Source organism: Mus caroli, unplaced genomic scaffold, assembly GCF_978045245.1.
Source record: "Mus caroli unplaced genomic scaffold, Mus_caroli_1 scaffold_16, whole genome shotgun sequence".
Taxonomy (NCBI): Eukaryota; Metazoa; Chordata; class Mammalia; order Rodentia; family Muridae; genus Mus; species Mus caroli.
Window position 1 is genome coordinate 56,524,374 of NW_028227271.1, and position 20,799 is coordinate 56,545,172.

Below are 20,799 nucleotides of genomic sequence, written 5' to 3' on the forward strand. Positions count from 1 at the left end.
AGAAGAAATACTGTCTGATTATATACTTCTAAGCTTAAATGAGGGAAGGAATTTAGTATTGTAGTACTGATGAGTTGTAAACAGTACATCCAAGTCCAACAGGCATAAGAATGTAGGCAGGAGAACAGATAGTATATGAGAAGAAACACAAAAACAAAGCAAAAAAAAAAACCAATGCAATTAACAATGCCAGGCAGTAATACCCAACCAGGTATGGGCTAAGAATTTACCTAAATGTTATCCCTAAAGTGATCCCAGATAAACTATACTATGTTCCTGAGTGTACAATTTAAAATCTGATGCCTAGGGAGGTTAAGTAAAATGTCATAAAAGGTGAGGTCAGGAATGACATTCCTACATCCCCAGTGTGAATCCAGGATTCATATCTAACTTTTATATAAAGATTATCCAACCTAACATAGGAATGCAATATATAGAATTACCTGAAATGTTCACTGCTCAAGAAGATTGATCATAAATATTAACTGTGGCTATATCTTATCACATATGCAGACATTTTGACAGTGTTCACTATTAACATTCATCTATAGAATACTGATAAATCCTTTAGCCCAAAGAATTTCATCTAATAACTATGTGTTGGTCTGATTCTTTATCCTTTTGACCTTGGGTCTTTGTGGTCTAGACTACAGAAGTTATTTTTGGAAGTACAGCAAGACTTTTGCTACTTAATACTCAATAATTTTAGAAAGCTGCATAAATTAAATGCTGCAACGTAGTGGATGTGTAGTTAGCTACAGGGTCTTGAAAAAGAATCATGTATATAAAGCCTCTGATGCATAAATACAAGAGTATTGATAAATCACTTTTTAATTTTTTCTTGAAAACATATTCCTTTCTCATCAAGTGTATCCTCATTACAGTTTTTCTCCCCTCTATACCTTCCACTTCCTCCCCAGTTACCCCCCTCAAAAGAGAAAAAGAGGCTTCTGGTAGATAATACATGACAAAATAAAATATATTAGCATGCAGAAAAACTATCATACTGAAGTTAGACAGGGCATTCAAACATAAGGGGAGGAGTCCCCAGGGCTTTCACAAGAATCAGAGACCTACTTATGCATATACTCAAGATTCCCATAAAAAAGTACTAAGCTGAAAACTATAAAATGTGCACAGAGGACCTGGAGCAGACCTGTGTGAATACTGTGGTTGCTTCTTTTATCTTTGTGAGTTCATATGAGACTTGTTAAGTTGATCCATAGGGCCTAGTTCTCTTGGTGTACGCTGTCCCCTCTGGTTCTTTTCCTCTTTCTGTGTCTTCTGTATGGTTTCCTGAGATGTGGAGGTAGGGATTTATTGTAGACACTCCATTTAGAGCTATGTGTTCTAAAGGTTCCCTTTTTCTGTGTGATGTCTCCCTGTGGATCTCTGTATCTTTTTCAGTCTGCTGCAGGAGATTTCGCTAATAATTACTAAGTAAGTCGCTTATGTAGGTTTATATCAAAATATCATTAGGAGTGGATATTTTTAACATCAATAGTGTTTGGTTTTACCCTAGGTTCTTTGCTATCTTATGTTTCATTCTTGTTCATCAAAGCAGTGTTGCGTGTGGGTTCTATCTCATGGAATGGCCCTTAAGACAAATGAGACATTAGTTGGCTTCTCCCAAAAGTTTTGTAAATGTTTGCCTCAAAATAACCAGCAGGCAGAACAGATTTTAGCTAAAGGTTTTGCTGCTGGATTGGTCTTTATGTTTCTCTTTCGGTAGCCTGCAGTGTAGCTCCCTGCACTACAGATGTTAGGACATAGGTGTGAAGGCTCCATGTGGGCATCAGCTAGACTTCTCCATGTTCAGGAATTTTGTAGGCATTGTATTCACCAATGGGAGCCTACTGTCAATTTGTGGAAAGAAACCCTTTTAGCAATAGTCTGGGTTGTGTGGGAATATCAATGGAACCTCTAGGCCATTAATAGAATGCCACCCAATCCTGCTACTCCAAGTCTCATTTGATTAAAAGAGATGGCTAGTTCGGACTACATCTCCCCCATAATTTGTAGACCTTATTTGGATCATTTTTCTATATTTTAGGGAGTTTCCACTGCACTATGTTGGCATATCATCCCTCAAATGTTTCTCAATCCAAGAAGTATCATCTCACATTTTCTCTTTCAACCTCATCTCCTCTCTCTCTTCTCACCTTATATTCTGGTTAACATCTCCACTGCCCCAAGTCCACATACAAATATATTCTATTTTCCCCTCCTTGGAATATCCATGTATCTTGCTATTCTCTTCCTCTATATCTGATCTCTGTGGGTCTACAGATAGAGGGTTGGTTGTTACTTATGTAATAGCTAATAATTCAGATGTAAGTAAATGCATAGAAAATTTATCTTTCAATGTCTGACTTACCATACTCAGGATCATTTTTTCTAGCTCCATCCAATTTTTGCTAACTTCATGATCTCATATTTTTTACAGCAGAGTAATAATCTACTGTGCATTTTCTTTATCCATTCTTTTGTTGAGAGACATTTGGTTCATTTCAAGTTTTAGGGTATTATAAACAGTGTAGAAAGGAACCTGGCTGAGCAAGTGTCCTCTGTGGTATGCATGGAGCATCTTTTCAGTATATCCCTGATGGATATACCTGAAACTTGAGCAAGATTGATCCCCAACATTCTAAGGAATAGACATACATATTGATTTCCATGGTGGCTGTACAAGTGTGCACTATTAACAGCAATGGAGTAGTACTTCCTGGTCCCACATCCTTACCATCATGAGCTGTCACTTGTGTTATTGACCTTAGCCATTTTGACAGTCCTAAGTTGGCATCTCAAAGTAGTTTTGATTTGCCTTCTCTCCTGTTCTGTTCCCCCTTTTCCCTCCCCCTCCCCTCTCCCACTCAGGTCCCTCCCTCTGCCTCCTGTGATTGTTTTCTTTTCTCTCCAAAGTGGGATTGAAACATCCTCGATTGGGTTCTTTTGCCTGTTAACCTTCCTGAGTTCTGTGGATTGTATCCTAGGTATTCTGTACATTTTTTGGGTAATATATATTTATCAGTGAACCATGGAAAGGAGGAGTGGGATGAGGAGCTGTGGGAGGGAAGACCAGCAGTGGGGTAATGACTGAACTGTAAAAAATAAAAATAATCAAAAAAGTATGTTGTTTTGAAAAATTCTTACATTGAGTACCGTGTCTTGTTTTAAACACTTTGAATAGAAAAGAATTCGTGATACTCACCTGGAAAGATGATAAAGAAATAATCTTTGATGTTTACTGTGGCTGGTGAGCATCTTAGCTTTAGACTCAAAAAACAAAAACAAGCAAACAACAACAACAACAAAAAAAAAAAACCCAGCAAGACAAATGACATGGATGTCACTTTCTACTGAAATTTACATTTAAGTCAACTTGCGATTTTCAGTATTTCACATATCAAGGATTATGGTAGGAGAGGTTATCTGAACGACAGAGAAGACTCTTTATTTGGGGATTTAATCTCAGATTTGAAACACTGCATTCTTTATTCAAGAACCTGAATATTTTTAGCTACTGAAGTTGTTTCTTTTCCACAGACATGTTTACAGGTAATCTACCAAAAATTGCAGAAATTCTACCCATATTTTAAACATTTATTACTGTTTATCCCCCATTATGCTTTAGTAATAGCCTAGGCCAGAGGTGTGACTATTTTAAGAAGTAATATTGTATGTATAAAAAAATTAAAGAACTTAACTTTCTATTACAACATAAGTAGAAATGGTTTGCCTGGATAGAATTCTTTTTAATGTAAGGCAGTAGGATTTCTGTTTTATCCTGGAACACGGAAGCTAACATCTATATATAGTAAATTACAACCACCTACATCCTCCCCACTACATATCATCTATATGATTGTGTAGTGAAGATTTTGCATATGTGTTAGTTCTAACTTTTCCAGAAGCTATAAAGAGAATTTTATACTGCTGTAAGTGCCCAGGTAAATAGTACATTTCTTCACAGGTCATGTATGTGAGTCTGGTTTGCAAATCTTATCATTTGTTGGCAGAAAACCCTGGCGAACCATCTAAAATAAGAATAGACATACAGGCTAGTGAGCACTCTTTGGTCCTTTTGTTATTTACTATTCTATTGCAAACTTAGCACAGGACTTTTCAGCTTTCCCTTTTTTATTTTTAATAAAGGATTTTTAAAATATTACTTCTATGCTTTTACACTCCAGTCATTACCACATGCCATTAAAACTCAACAATATTTCCTTTTCTTCAATCTATAACATTGCACCCATCTACAGGATTTGGCAGACCATTTCTTTGTACCTTTTCATATTTCAAGGACCTCTAGCCTCTTTCTTATAATTCTGTACTGCCATGAGTGCAGAGAGCTGATGTTATGCCAATTGTGTTTCCTCTGTGTGCAACTAATAAACTGTCTTAATGCATTCATTATTGCTTTACCATAAAAATATCCCAAATGTGTCATTGCTACACTTTTGACTCTTGTAGATTTTATTAACTGTTCCATTGCTTGTGAGAGGCTACTTGAATGCTGAACAGTGACATAAAGGATTAATGCAATTATATGAAATTGAGCACACATCATATCTTCACAGCTTATTATGTTATGGAGGTGGGCAGTTTTCTAGGAAGAACACAGTATATTTAACACTGGCATTTTGTATGTTAATGCCATTAATGAGCATTTCTATCTTTCTAATAAAATTACTTTTGAAAATATCTATATCTATTTTAGATGCCAATGAACTGAAATAGTATCATATTTTGAGTACTCATCATTTGTGTATTCTCTTGTAAGCCAGTTATACATGCTAATTAATTTAATTTCACAAATTTTTAAAAAATAATATTTCTAATAAACCTGATATATAATGTTTAGAAATTTGATTAAGGTTCCATAGAGCCCAAATGAGAAACTTGTTATTATGACTTTAGCATCATTCTCCACCTCTGTATTGTATTATCTCCAGTTAATAAATGTGAAGCAACCACACATTACCATTTAAAGACTACTACAAGCTTCATGACCACAATACATGGACATTTCTGCTTTACAAATTCCATAATTAGATAATGGGATTTTCCTTACTCAATTTCAGAGATTGTCAGTGAAATAAGATATTTAATTCATATAATTTTTGCAGACATAATTAACATGAAAGAATAATGTTATTTTTATTTCCCTTTGTTTGCACTTTGCGTATAACAAGACAACTATTTCTAGGGATTTTAGTTATATGCCTATAACACTGCCTCAGAATCCAGAATTCATTTATATACGGGTGATAATATATACATTGCAATTTTACTTTAGCAGGTCAGGCTTAGTGATTACTTATAGCTATTTTCAGTTACTGCTTACATTATTGATTGAATAATATGATTTTGGCATATCTATAGTTTGCCAAATGTAACTGAAATTTTTTTGTTTAATCCTGTTTTGCTTTGAGTTAAGATAGCTTCCTGCATGCTTCTAAGCACTAATTACTGTGCTATCTTAACAATCTGGAAAGATCAACAAACACTCAATTAAAATTTTCAGGTTCACTAGTTTCATGACTACAACTACAGACATTTAAAATGGCATTTTGAAAAATGTGTTCAGGTTTTATCACCAGGCTAACTTCTGGGAACAAAATCCCATATTTGTTCAACTTTTGTCAAATACTATACTGTCATGGTTCAAAGTTCCTAAATTAATCTTATCCACTATAGGCTCTAACAGTTCAAGTTCATGTGTTTTATTATAGAATTTAGTATGCTACATTTTGCATGGTCTCAGGGCAATAAAATTGTAGTTTTATTACTTTCCAATTTTAGCTCTCAACTTCTTCAGAAATACAGCATTTCTGTTTAGCAGTTTAATTTGCTGTAGGTCACTAGTCAGTGAAAAACATACAGAATTAACTTTTATTAGTGAAAACATTTAATTTATGATGCTAAAATGATTTTTAAATTATGGTTATCTAAACCCTCAGTAAACTCTTCATTTCCATATGTTTAATTAAAGAGCAAGCTTTGAGGTTTGGTAGACCTTAATACACTTAATGTATCAATTCTTACTTTTCAATCCAAAATAGCATCATAAATGTCTCACAGCTAGAAATCATTTTAATAGTAAATCAATTTAAATTTATGTGCTTTTAAAGAATTAATGGTATGAGGTAATTTTCCATTAATTTGAAAAAATCTTTGAATTAAAAAAAAAAAAACTAAGCTTAGTTCATCAGCTCCATGCTTACCTTTTCAACTAAGGTTTTATAAATCTGGAACAAGTGACCATTGCTTTATTAACCCAATAGAACATTTATTGAAAAACAAGTATAATTACAGAAGATTAATGTCAAGAAAAAAGTGGATGTTTCTGAAGGATAGCTACTGGTGAGCCTTTGCCTACTGTTCATGGGGACAGCGAACAAGGTTGATCACAAAGAGAGTTAAAAGTAAAATGATTTTCTTGCCTGATGAATGTACACAGATTTTGGAATGTACATGCCTACGTATAGCATATTAATTGCTCAGAAACTAGAAGAAGCTCATAGTTCCCACGCTTGTTAACTTTATATCATGAGTTGTAGTCAGAGATAAGTGAGGAGGTCCTTGTTGGAGTAAGTTGTTCTAAGAAAAACATGATATACAAACTTTCATGGATTGAAGCGGTCATGGAAATCTTTCACATTCTTTAGTATCTCTCTATTTCTCTGTCTTTTCCTCTCTCTGTGTAGACTTTCTTTTCTTCTGTTTCTAGCGTCTCGATCCAACCCTCAAGTCTCATCCTCATTGTGATAGCAGATCCTCAGTGCTGTTGATGCCTTGGTCAAACTTTATTAGGATACAAAAGGGAGACTACACACATTCTAGAGGCTACTTAAAGAACCTTATCCTTAACTGCTACTCCAGAGAAACCATTCTGCTAAAAGAAAGGCCAGGGCAAAGAAACATCTTTTCTGTGTTTGCTAGGCTCCGGCATAGTCTCACAAAAGACAGCTATATCTGGGTCCTTTCAGTAAAATCTTGCTAGTGTATGCAATGGTGTCAGCGTTTGGAGGCTGATTATGGGATGGATCCCCAGATATGGTAGTCTCTAGATGGTCCATCCTTTCGTCTCAGCTCCAAACTGTGTCTCTGTAACTCCTTCCATGGGTGCTTTGTTCCCAATTCTAAGAAGGGGCAAAGTGTCCATACTTTGGTCTTCGTTCTTCTTGAGTTTCATGTGTTTAGCAAATTGTATCTTATACCTTGGGTATTCTAAGTTTCTGGGATAATATCCACTTATCAGCTATTGGATGGATCACAGGGCCCCCAGTGGAGGAGCTAGAGAAAGTAACCAAGGAGCTAAAGGGATCTGCAGCCCTATAGGTGGAACAACAATATGAACTACCCAGTACCCCCCCCCCCCCCAGCTCGTGTCTCTAGCTGCATTTGTATCAGAAGATGGCCTAGTCGGACATCAGTGGAAAGAGAGGCCCATCAGTCGTGCAAACTTTATCTGCCTCAGTACAGGGGAACGCCGGGGCCAAGAAGTGGGAGTGGGTCGGTGGGGGAGTAGGTGGGGGAGCGTGTGGGGGACTTAGCATTGGAAATGTAAATGAAATAAATACCTAATTTAAAAAAAAAGAAACACTTTTTCTTTTTAAAATGTATTTGGTATGTGGTGTGTGTATGTGTGTGTGCATGTGTATGCGAGTGTGCACAGGCACACACTCATGTGTAAGTGTAGGTGTGTACTTACCAATGTTTGCTAAGAATCTATGTTTGGAGGTGGTCACATGACAAGCCCATGCGTCAGGCCTAGCCTCCACCTTCTGTGACACTGAGTATGTTCACTGTTTCACATCCCAAACTAGGTGGTCGATGAGCTTCGCATGATTTCTTTTCCTATTTCCCATCAGGAACACTACAATCACAAGCAAGGGCCAATATGTTCAGCTTCTCATGTACGTTCTGTGGAATTGAACATAAGATGCCACATTTGCCTGAGAAGCACTTAAAACTGACCCATTCCCCAGACCAGGAATGGATTTATTATTCACATTCATGCTGGCCATTGTGAGTAACTATCCTCTGAGACAAGCATCAACATTTTGGAGGCTTTGGCTCTGTCTACTTGGAAAAGATCATCAAAACTGTTTTTGATGACTTTTTAAACTCATCAAGGGGTTAGGAAGGATCATGAGAAGAATATTCAGTCACTCTCTACCACCTATTGAATTCTGCACTTCCAAAGAGGGGCTACAGTATTTAGACCAGGAAAGACTAAAGGAAGTGGAATTCTTCTGTATGTCTTTGGAAAAGCATTCATGCCTCCTGGGAAAATGATTTTCTGGTACAGCTTATTAGAGAAGGAACAGCCATAATTCTATACACAACCATCAACAGAACTATCAACAGTGCATGCATCTCCTATATACTGTAAGAACCTTTGGAAGAATTGTGTCTGTCAGTGGGATCTTAGGAACACTGGCTTTAGGAGATACCTAAGATAAAAATAAAATGCTAAAATTAATTAATACAAGAGATTATTGCTTCAAGATCTGCTTGTTTCTTATTCTCTGTGGTTGTTGATACACATCCCTAGATAAAATTGATTTTTCTATTAACATTGTCCCTCCACCTTGCTCATATGCTTTTTGGCATTTAGTGCATCACATAATAAATTACCATGGGATTGATCTGCTTATTTCTATCTACTCCCCACAACAGCAAAGTCCCTGATGTACAGAAGAATCACTGATATGGTAGCATAACTACAAAATTTTTATGCAGGTTGCTATTTTAAATGCTCATATTTCTGCTGCTTAAGTAAAAATATAATTTTTTATCTTGACAAATTGTCCATTTTTGAATGCACTCTCATCCAAGACACCTTCTGAATTTAATTTAATTAACTAGCATTTGCAGTGAGAACACTAATCATTACATAGGTGCTGTTGCCAACAAACAATGCTAGATTAGTAGGAAAGGAACATGCGGAGGTTGAATTGCACGAGAATATTAAAATCCATGAGTCTGATAAAGATTGTGTCTTGAAATTAATTCCGAGGCTTGTTTTAATGTCAGTTTGACACAGCCTACAATAACCTAGGAAGAGTGTGGAATTTACTATGTAGACCAAGTTGGCCTCAAACAAGGGATCCACCTCCTCAGCCTCTCAAGTGCTGGGATCCAAGCTGTGTGTCACTGGCATAGCTTAGCTTTTCACTTCTTTATACCTAACTTTTACCAATATTTATATCATTAATTTATACCTCTTTCTATCTCTGTTGTTTTAAAAATATATTTATTGTAGGAATCTCATGATTCCCCATGTTTCTATGCTAACAACTGTAATGCAGATCCTAGTTTTTTAAAATATTATTTGAAATGTTTATTATTTCACAATTTAACTGAAGTTCTATCAAAGTTGTATATTTTAGAAATCAACCCTTAGCATTTTGATTCACTTTTTATTTCTCCATTGCCTATTTCATTTGTTTGTTATCTTAGCTATTTATTTATCTTTGGTAACACTAGACATAGTTTTAATTATTGTTTTGTTTATGCACTTCCCTGATGGGTAAAGGAATGTTGCTCATTTAAGATTTTTTTCTGCTATTCCTGTATCAATTTTTCCTTCATATCTTCATTTATTCTTCTTTTGCATTCCCTATTTTAAAACCATCTATAATTTCTTTTCATTGTACTCAACAGATAGCCTTAATTATTTTAAATTCGGGTAACTGTATAGTATTCACACACATGTACTTCATGTACATGTTTTCCATTTCATGGGGTTCAACTTTGGTAAATTTTAGATATACATGTTGATACAATATGTCCAGTAACTCACTGATTCCAGGATACTTAACTCATTCATACATGTGTGCTCATATATTCCTTTATCTCAATGAAAGTAATGAAATGTTTACAGATTTTGATTCAATAAGTTATTTTTAAGCAAATTATTTAAACATAATTTAAATGTGACCCAACTCAGTGTTTCAATAGTATAAATATAGAATTTTGCAGCTGTCACAAAAATCAAGTATTATTAAAATGATTTTAAAAAGTGTTTTTCTGATTGTAGAAACGCCCACCCACTGCTGGTGGGAATGCAAATTAGTACAGTCTTCCTGGAAATCAATTTGGATGTTCCTGAAAGCAGAACCATCGTGATCCAGCAATCCTTCTTATGTGTATACAGAATGACAATGAATCAATATATTGAAGCGACAGCCTCAGTTAATGCTTCTGCATCAATATTTACCACACACTAGTTGGGTCAAGGTAGTCTAAGTATAAGTTAATAGATGAATCCATAAAGATAACTTGTGAAATTTGGAAAAATATTAAGTTTGCTTTGGAATCAATCTTTTACTCACTATTACAACATGTTTAATTTTTCATGTGTTGATAAACGTTCCCATTTTCTTCCTATTATTGATTTCTAGTTTCATGATACTGTTGGTCAATCAGTCACTGACTTTAATTTTATTTGGTTGTTATATTTGTATGCATAAAGGGTGAAGAAGTTTGCAATTGTTGCTATTGTTATTTACATTTTAAAAAAGGATGTTAAGCTTTACTGAGTACTTTCCCCAGAAAATAACATAATATGATTATAAACATTCAATGTTTGCTAAGACATTCTTTGAGCCTCATATGTGATTTATCCCATAGAATTCTTGGTGTGACCTAAGGAACGGTACTCTTGACCTCTCAGATGGAACATTTTTTAAGTGACTGCTAAGTTTATTTGGTCTACAGAAGAGTGAAAGTATATTATCTAACTGATTTTCTGTTTAGGTTATTTAGGTGTTGGAGGTAATCAATAGTTTCAATCAAAACCATATAGCTTATGGGTTATATCACTGCAACAGTTAGTTCACAAATTACTATTACTAAATTCCACAGAATCTCATTTGTTTTGTTTGGGTTTTGTGGCTTCAGCCTCTCCCTACTACCCAATGAAATCAGCGACAGGATTATAAACAGAAAAATATTCCAATCAGTTATTCCAACAGTTTTCCATGCCTGCTAAGGAAGCCAGGCACTTACAGAACTAGCTAGTACTTTCCATAGGAAAACAATCATGAGCTGAGAGGTGTTCTATTTCTTTTCTTTAAAAAATTCAATTAAAATATATTTCAATGTTCAGATTTTACACATGTGTTTGATATATTTTTTGATTGCATCAATCTCTCAGTCCTTATCACCTCCACTTCCTACTCCCTCTTCTACGCTCCCCTAAACTTCATGAGCTCTTATTTGCTTGCTTATTCATTTGTTGGTTTGCCTATTTACAATCCATGGAGTTTAATTGTTTCTTAAAGTATGCTCAGGAATGTAGGGGTATCAACTGAAGCACAGGAAACCTACCACAGGCTTCTTGCCCGAAGATACTTGGATTTCTCTACTTCAGTATCCATAAATTTACAATAACTCCATATCTAGGGTGAGGACCTAGGACCACCTCTGCCGTCCACACTAGAATGTTGATTAGCTTGATCATATTCTAATATTATGCCTGGAACCATGGTTTCTGTAAATTCATGAGTCCACTATCCCAGCCCTGTCCAAAAGACATATTTTTATATATCAGCGTGTCAAATCTTCGTCTTTTACCATATTTTTGGTTCCAGTCACAAACTACAGTGGTACAATGTTTGCCTGACTGGTAACCCTGAATTCCTTTCCCAATAGTAACAAACTTCAGCATAGCACAACACAAAACAAACAAGCAAGCAAGCAAACAAAAACCCCACATACACATATGCATATGCACAAGCACACACATAAACATACATAGTAGTGTTTAATATATGACACCACTTATATGAATACAGGAACAGAGAGAAAAATACACATATATAAAACAAAATAGCTTAGCAGGTAAAGACTCTTGTGCCTAGTCAGAAGACTTATCAATTGAATTCACAGTCTGGAGGCATCATGGTGGAAAGGGAAATCCAATTCTTTCATTAAAGATTCCCTCTTAATTCCCACATCATATAACATGACTTGTGCATGCCTATGGGCACTGTCTTAGTCAGGGTTTCTCTTCCTGCACAAACATCATGACCAAGAAGCAAGTTGGGGAGGAAAGGGTTTATTCAGCTTACAATTCCATACTGCTGTTTATCACCAAGGAAGTCATGACTGGAACTCAAACAAGTCAAGAAGCAGGAGCTGATGCAGAGCCCATGGAGGGATGTTCTTTACTGGCTTGCTTCCCCTGGCTTGCTCAGCCTGCTCTCTTATAGAACCAAGACTACCAGCCCAGAGATGGTCCCACCCACAAAGGGCCTTTCCCCCTTGATCACTAATTGAGAAAATGCCTTACAGTTGTATCTCATGGAGGCATTTCCTCAACTGAAGCTCCTTTTCCTGTGATAACTCCAGCTGTGTTAAGTTGACACAAAACTAGCCAGTACAGGCACATAGGCAACATACAACATAAATACATGTAAAACAAGTTCTGCTTGCTTCTCTGTCCTTTACTAATATGACCCATCAGTAAAGTTTATTAAACATATGTTTAATATGAGAGGTGTATTTTAATCTATAAAGAAAGAAACATGTTTTAACCATCTCATCTATGAAATAAGATAGCATTTTATTGTAAGAATATAATCAACTCATTGCAGAGGAAAAAGGTTTCCATGGTGCTGAGGCTGTTACAAAGTAATACTGTATAAAAATACAGGTTGGACTAAAGAAAACTAAAATTACATTTCCCCTCAATGAAGTGAAAATTAATGTCTGTTAATGGAATGTTCTTCTTAACAAATAACTATCCCCTTGTCCTCAGTCCGGTGGTAATTCTACACTTTCATAATAGGTACTACCAACCTATTTCCCTGTCAGTGCAATGTGCTCTAGCCTGAGAAATAACTGCTCCCTGGAGCTTTCCTCTCTGTTCTCTTACACGCTGACTGATTTATAGCAGAGTGATCTCTCTTAGCTACTAGCTTACTGCGGAAAGTGGAGTCTTTGCCCTGGAAAGCTGTATATTCTGTCCATTTCTGGGTAGAAATGTTAAGTATCTGGGATCAGGATAATATCCTGTTCATGTTCCTGGATGGCTCATATAGCCACATCTACCATCAAATTTTCTTTAGAAAATACAAACTTGCTTCAGTGAGAAACCCATAGAAATCACAAGCTAAATGTATATAGTGAACACTTCAAATACTATCAGCTGATTAAATATTTTAACCACTTTAAATATGGGAGCATATAATATTTAAAATAATCCTATTTGTAGATAAGGTAATATATGTTCTTAGTGCCTTTGACCAGTGCTACTTATTATATTTTTATTTCAAGAATACGCAATCTTGGGGCTGGTGAGATGGCTCAGTGGGTAAGAGCACCCGACTGCTCTTCCGAAGGTCCAGAGTTCAAATCCCAGCAACCACATGGTGGCTCACAACCATCGGTAACGAGATCTGGCGCCCTCTTCTAGAGTGTCTGAAGACAGCTACAGTGTACTTTCATATAATAAATAAATAAATCTTTAAAAAAAAAATACGCAATCTTTGTCTTTTTGTTAATGCCGTCTCATTAACTTAGTATTTACTGATCTTTCCCAATATCAAGAAAAATATTTTTACAATTCTAGGATATGAAAAATATTAGATATTGCTTTACATTGAAGAATTATATTTTTTAAGTTTTCCTGTCTTTTCAATCAGTATCCATAAAATGTTTTGTCTATTGCCAGAACTATCAACTTCTTATGTCCATCCATAGCTTTTTGACAAACTTCTCCACCTCACATACAATACATATAAGAGTTTTGTGTTCAGTATTTATTCAAAACCAATCCTTCTCAACATCCTCGCTGACTTTCTTTCTCCTGTCCACATCAATTATTCTTCAAATTCTGAAGCTTCTATTTTCTCATGCTCTCTTTCTCCTGAACTGTAATTCAAGTTCTCACCATCTCTTACCTGATTCCCTCCCAAAATCTCTAGGTTTTTCTACCCATGGGACATCCAAGACCACAGTCCATTCCCACACAGAGCTGTTGAATGGATTTCTCAAAGTGATACTTGCTTTTACCTTTTTTTTTTCTGTTTTAATACTCCATGTTTAAAAAAAATACTCTGTGATTAAAGATCTACCTTAACCCCATTAGAAAACATTCAAATGCTTTAGAATGGTATGTCAGCTGCCACCTATCTTAACTATTCCATCCAGATTTGCTATTTTATATTTTATTGCCCATAGTAATTCTTTCTGAAAATTTCTCTGCATAAATTTTGATGGTCTTTGTACCCTTTTCTTGGACTCACATCAAAAATGTGCAACCAAAATAACTTCCCTGTTTTTACTATGCCTATAAAATATATCCTTTCTTTAAAAATTCATCACATTTATTTATTATGCATATATGAACAAGCATGTGCAATGGCATGTGAAGAACAGAGAACAATCTGCAAGAGTCAGTCCTCTTCTTTCATTTGGTGTCTGAGGGACTGAACTTATGTGGTCAGGCTTGACCATGTTTGTGACCCTAAAATATGTACTCTACCCATTTCTATCAGCCCAGATCATTACAGAAACGTGTCACACTTCAAACTACATATTAGTATACATACTAGGAAGTGTGTATATATTTTTCTCTAGAGTTCCTAACAAAGATTAATCCCAAGACTTAATATGTCTAGCCACATATCTATAGTTATTGATAATTGTTTTCTCTTATCTTGGCCTTTTAGACAGTATCTATGGTCATAGATAATGCTGTTAGTAATATTTCATGTTAAGTCAACAAAGAGAGTGCTAAGTTCTTATGGAAGGAGGGATAACGTTTTGAATGAATGGCCTTGTGCAGTTCACAAAAAGTACATGATAGCACTGAGTATTATTATCAATGAATTTGATTTTTTTTTTTTTTTTTTGGTTTTTCGAGACAGGGTTTCTCTGTGTAGCCCTGGCTGTCCTGGAACTCACTCTGTAGACCAGGCTGGCCTCGAACTCAGAAATCCTCCTGCTTCTGTCTCCCAAGTGCTGGGATTAAAGGCGTGCGCCACCTGCCCGGCTATGAATTTGATTTTTAAGGAGAAAATCTTAAAAATGTCAAAGTGATTTATGTAAATTATTTTAAAATCCTTTTTTAATTGTTCAAAACTCATGAATAAATACAAGGAGCATAATTTGGACTAGGTAGTTAAAACAAAAAAGACACAAGACTGAAAGGAGCTGAGGAGGTAGAAGTCAAATTTTGAAGAGTAAGAAGGAAATGAGAAATATAGTCAAAATATATTATAAGAGAGTCTTATAGCATAACAAGATATATTTAAAGCTTCATGATTTATTGATAAACAAAGATACACATGCACACACATATACAACACAGTTTCAAACATATATGTTTGCAGTTGTATAGATTAAGTCACATTGTTGCCTGTATAACAATAAGAGACTAAACTATATAAAAGGAAAAAAATAAGATTCTCACATTATCTTTAGAGACGTAAAGAGTTAATATGCATCTCTGCATTCTACATGTAACTAAGAATCTAAAGATTAAAATACTTGAAGGAAAATTTTATAATTGCCTAAAAGGTTTTGATAAACAAATGCAATATTAATACAGCTGTACGTAAAAAGCATATTGGAAATATTCCTTAAGAATGATTGGGCCTGGAGAGATAGCTCAGCAGTTAAGAGCACTGACTGCTCTTCTGAAAGTCCTGAGTTCAAATCTCGGCAACACCATGGTGGCTCACAACCATCCATAACAAGATCTGACGCCCTCTTCTGGAGTGTCTGAAGACAGCTACAGTGTACTTACATACAATAAAAAAAAAAAAAAAAGATTGATAATAATACAATTTTCAATTCAGTAGGTACCTCTCTAAAAAATATCTGAGAAATTGTTATGTATCTTATACAGAATGGCTACCATATATAACAAAATTTTCTTAAAATATCTTTTAAGATTACAGGTGTTTTGGGCTGGCTAGGTGGTTCAGCTGGTAAGACTGTTCTTCCAAAGGTCCTGAGTGTAAATCCCAACAACCACTTGGTGGCTCACAACCATCCATAATGAGATCTGACACCCTCTTCTGGTGTGTTAAAGACAGCTACAGTGTACTTATTTGTAGTAATAAATAAATATTTGAGCCAGAGCAAGCAGGGACTGAGCGAGCAGGGCCGACTGGAGTGAGCAAGATTGACCAGAGGGAGCAGAGGTTCTAAAATTCAATTCCTATCAACCACATGAAGGCTCACAACCATTTGTACAGCTACAGTATACTCATAAAATAAATACATAGCTTTTCTTTTAAAAAAAGATTGCATACTTTTTTTCAATATTTGCAGCCAAATTGTCAAAAACCATTTTGCTAATTCACCTGAAAATATGTGACTGTGTATACCAAATAGGTCGCGCCCTGATTTTCCTACCACTGTAATGGAGATTAATGATGCAAGGGTTTGCCTGCTTTTCTGTAAGCAAGAAAAATCGAAGTTCTATGAGATTCACTGCTTAGGGAGCTTATCACTCCAGCAGCCACTCTTATCACCAGATGTCAGCACATATATCTCTTCTACACCATTCCGGCTTGAGCTATATTTATCACCATGTTAGGTTTATGTTCAGCAACTCTACTGTATTTCTAAATCTGTATGGGGAAGTAAAATATGCTGTATTATGAGAGATGTTTGTCCTAAAGAAATCATCAACAGTTACACTGTTTAGAATAAGAATTGTATATTCTATGAAGGTCAACAAAAAACTGTTTATATATCTTTTTTTTAATTTATTTGTTTTATTAGGTATTTATTTCATTTACATTTCCAATGCTATCCCAAAAGTCCCCCACACGCTCCCCACCAACTCCCCCACCCATCCACTCCCACTTCTTGACCCTGGTGTTCCCCTGTACTGAGGCATATAAAGTTTGCAAGACCAATGGGCCTCTCTTTCCACTGATGGCCAACTAGGCCATCGTCTGATACATATGCAGCTAGAGACACGAGCTCAGGGGGGATACTGGTTAGTTCATATTGTTGTTCCACCTATAGGGTTGCAGATCCCCCCAGCTCCTTGGTTACTTTCTCTAGCCCTTGCGGGCCCTGTGATCCATCCAATAGCTGACTGTGAGTATCCACGTCTGTGTTTGTTAGGCACCGGCATAGTCTCACAAGAGACAGCTCTGTCTGGGTCCTTTCAGCAAAATCTTGCTAGTGTTTGCAATGGTGTCAGCGTTTGGAGGCTGATTATGGGATGGATACCCGGGTATGGCGTTCTCTAGATGGTCCATCCTTTTGTCTCTGCTCCAAACTTTGTCTCTGCAACTCTTTCCATGGGTGTTTTGTTCCCAATTCTAAGAAGGGGCAGTGTCCACACTTTGGTCTTTGTTCTTCTTTAGTTTCATGTGTTTAGCAAATTGTATCTTATATCTTGTGTATTCTAAGTTTCTGGGCTAATATCTACTTATCAGTCAGTACATATTGTGTGAGTTCTTTTGTGATTGGGTTACCTCACTCAGGATGATGCCCTCCAGGTCCATCCATTTGCCTAGGAATTTCATAAATTCATTCTTTTTAATAGCTGAGTAGTACTCCATTGTGTAAATGTACCACATTTTCTGTATCCATTCCTCTGTTGAGGGGCATCTGGGTTCTTTCTAGCTTCTGGCTATTATAAATAAGGCTGCTATGAACATAGTGGAGCATGTGTCCTTCTTACCAATTGGAACATCTTCTGGATATATGCCCAGGAGAGGTATTGCTGGATCCTCCGGTAGTACTATGTCCAATTTTCTGAGGAACCGCCAGACTGATTTCCAGAGTGGTTGTACAAGCTTGCAATCCCACCAACAATGGAGGAGTGTTCCTCTTTCTCAATATCCTTGCCAGCATCTGCTGTCACCTGAATTTTTGATCTTAACCATTCTGACTGGTGTGAGGTGGAATCTCAGGGTTGTTTTTATTTGTATTACCCTGATGAATAAGGATTTTGAACATTTTTTCAGGTGCTTCTCAGCCATTCGGTATTCCTCAGATGAGAATTCTTTGTTTAGCTCTGAATCCCATTTTTAATGGGGTTATTTGATTTTCTGGAGTCCATCTTCTTGAGTTATATATATATATATATATATATATATATATATATATATATATCCAATATATCCAATATATCCAATATATATATATATATTGGATATTAGATATTGGATATTGGATATTAGTCCCCTATCTGATTTAGGATAGGTAAAGATCCTTTCCCAATCTGTTGGTGGCCTTTTGTCTTATTGACGATGTCTTTTGCTTTGCAGAAGCTTTGCAATTTTATGAGGTCCCATTTGTTGATTCTTGATCTTTTAGCACAAGCCATTGCTGTTCTATTCAGGAATTTTTCCCCTGTACCCATATCTTCGAGGCTTTTCCCTACTTTCTCCTCTATCTCTGGTTTTATGTGGAGTTCCTTAATCCACTTAGATTTGACCTTAGTACAAGGAGATAGGAATGGATCAATTCGCATTCTTCTACATCATAACAGCCAGTTGTGCCAGCACCATTTGTGGAAAATGCTGTCTTTTTTCCACTGGATGGTTTTAGCTCTCTTATCAAAGATCAAGTGACCATAGGTGTTTGGGTTCATTTCTGGGTCTTCAATTCTCTTCTATTGGTCTACTTGTCTGTCGCTTTACCAGTACCATGCAGTTTTTATCACAGTTGCTCTATAGTACAGTTTTAAGTCAGGCATGGTGATTCCACCAGAGGTTCTTTATTTCGAATAATATTTCCATAATATTCACCAAATTAAGCCATTTCTATTTTAAATTTTTCAATTTAAAGTGTCAGTTTTTGTTTTTGTTTTTGTTTTTGTTTTTTTTCTTTTTTTGAGACAGGGTTTCTCTATATAGCCCTGGCTGTCCTGGAACTCACTTTGTAGACCAGGCTGGCCTCGAACTCAGAAATCCGCCTGCCTCTGCCTCCGGAGTGCTGGGATTAAAGGCGTGTGCCACCACGCCCGGCTTTTTAAAGTGTCAGTTTTAAGTGCTCATTAGAGAAAGGAATCTTTATAATTCATCCTTCATTTAGCAGTAAGAAAAATGGTTTGAATTTAGAAATAAAAATGCTTCTCTACTTTGACATAATTCTTTAATTCTGGATGAGAAAAACATATAGCAAACTCCATTATTTTATTTTTCTAATGAAGGTGTTGCTAAGCCACATATATAGTTTTTATACTTAAAATGTTCATATTAGTTTATTAGACTTTTGTGTTCCTAAAAAGCACGAAATATTTAGTATAATATATATCAGTATATAGAGATTTATATTTATATATAATATAACTTGTACATTGATGCAAATACAAAGTATTCTTATGAAAAATGATATTATTATTACTATAAAAGTAAAAAAATAATGGTATTAATTAATTTTATATCTAAGCATTATAAATAGGGCAAAATGGGACTAATTTTGAATCCAAGTCATTAGAGTCTAAAATTTGGGTACTAAATAACAGTAACATTATTTGCATCTAAACTATCTTCATAATTTATGCTCCTAGATATGATATGTGCTGCAGATCATCTAACACACACACACACACACACGCACACACATTCATGCTCACACCTACACATTATATCTTCATATGCACTTAAAGGTTCCCATAAGTTAGATAAAAAAAATGAAGTAGTTTAAATGGCCAATGATTCTTCTCTTCAAGAAGGATGCATGACTTTATGTGGTGCTCTACAGATTCATGGTCTTCGTAGTTCAGAATGGCCTTTATGATGTAGAACAAATTTCTACTTAAGAAACTAGAGTTGTGAAAGAGGTCTTTCCTGAAATGCACTGCTAACAATGATCTATTTCAGGAAAAAAGAAAGAAAGAAAGAAAGAAAGAAAGAAAGAAAGAAAGAAAGAAAGAAAGAAAGAAAGAAAGAAAGAAAGAAAGAAAGAGATCTAACTATTTTGCACCCATGTTGTCTTCAAGTTTGGATTTGTCATCTTATCATCCATAAACTCATTGGGCTACTAGGGATGTATAGAACTGAAAACACACAGATGTCTTACCCTTTGAATGCATTTACACATCATTACAATAAAAATCATTACAAACAATATAGGGAACAGTTTTTCTGTCTCTAGCTTTGAGCACATTGCAAAAATGTAACGATGCAGCCTCTCCTCTTGGCTGGTTGATTGTAAACACTCAATGTGATGTTCATTTTTATTATTCTACACATTGTTAGTTTTACTCTTCTTCTTCTTCCTCTTCTTCCTCTTCCTCTTCCTCTTCTTCTTCTTCTTCTTCTTCTTCTTCTTCTTCTTCTTCTTCTTCTTCTTCTTCCTCTTCCTCTTCCTCCTTCTCCTCCTCCTCTTCCTCCTTCTCCTCCTTCTTCTTTGTCCTCTTCACAGTTAAAGTTCTTCATTAATGTGGATTTTTAATTTAAATTTTAAATGTGAAAACATTTAAATATGAAGCAATTCATTATCTTTCACCTTGTCTTCATCTTATACTGACCACAGAAAACATTGTTTTAAGATCTTATTTCTACAAAATAATGGCTTCCTGGGTTGTTTTTGCCTCTTTAGCTAAAACCTTTGAACATTCAAATCCACCCTAAGGTATGATAATGAAGTCAATAATTAGATAATGTAGAAAACCCAAAGGCAAAGATTTCTAAAGTTTATTTTTAAAGCATAGACTTATTTGATCCTGTAATATTACTGCAAGTTCCCTAGTTTAATGTACTGAGGAATCTTAGTTCCATACTTCCTAAAATTTAGCACCCAGAGCATGTACCAGCTAGCCTACAGGACTAAGAATTCTGTATACAGTTTTGTGAA

At 35.6% G+C, this 20,799-nt stretch overlaps 1 protein-coding gene across 3 annotated transcripts in view; it reads left to right on the forward strand.

The window, feature by feature from the left end:
* Positions 1-20,799, forward strand: part of Csmd3 (CUB and Sushi multiple domains 3) — a 1,262,970-nt gene that overhangs the window by 877,110 nt on the left and 365,061 nt on the right. The gene's annotated exons all lie outside the window — the stretch shown is intronic.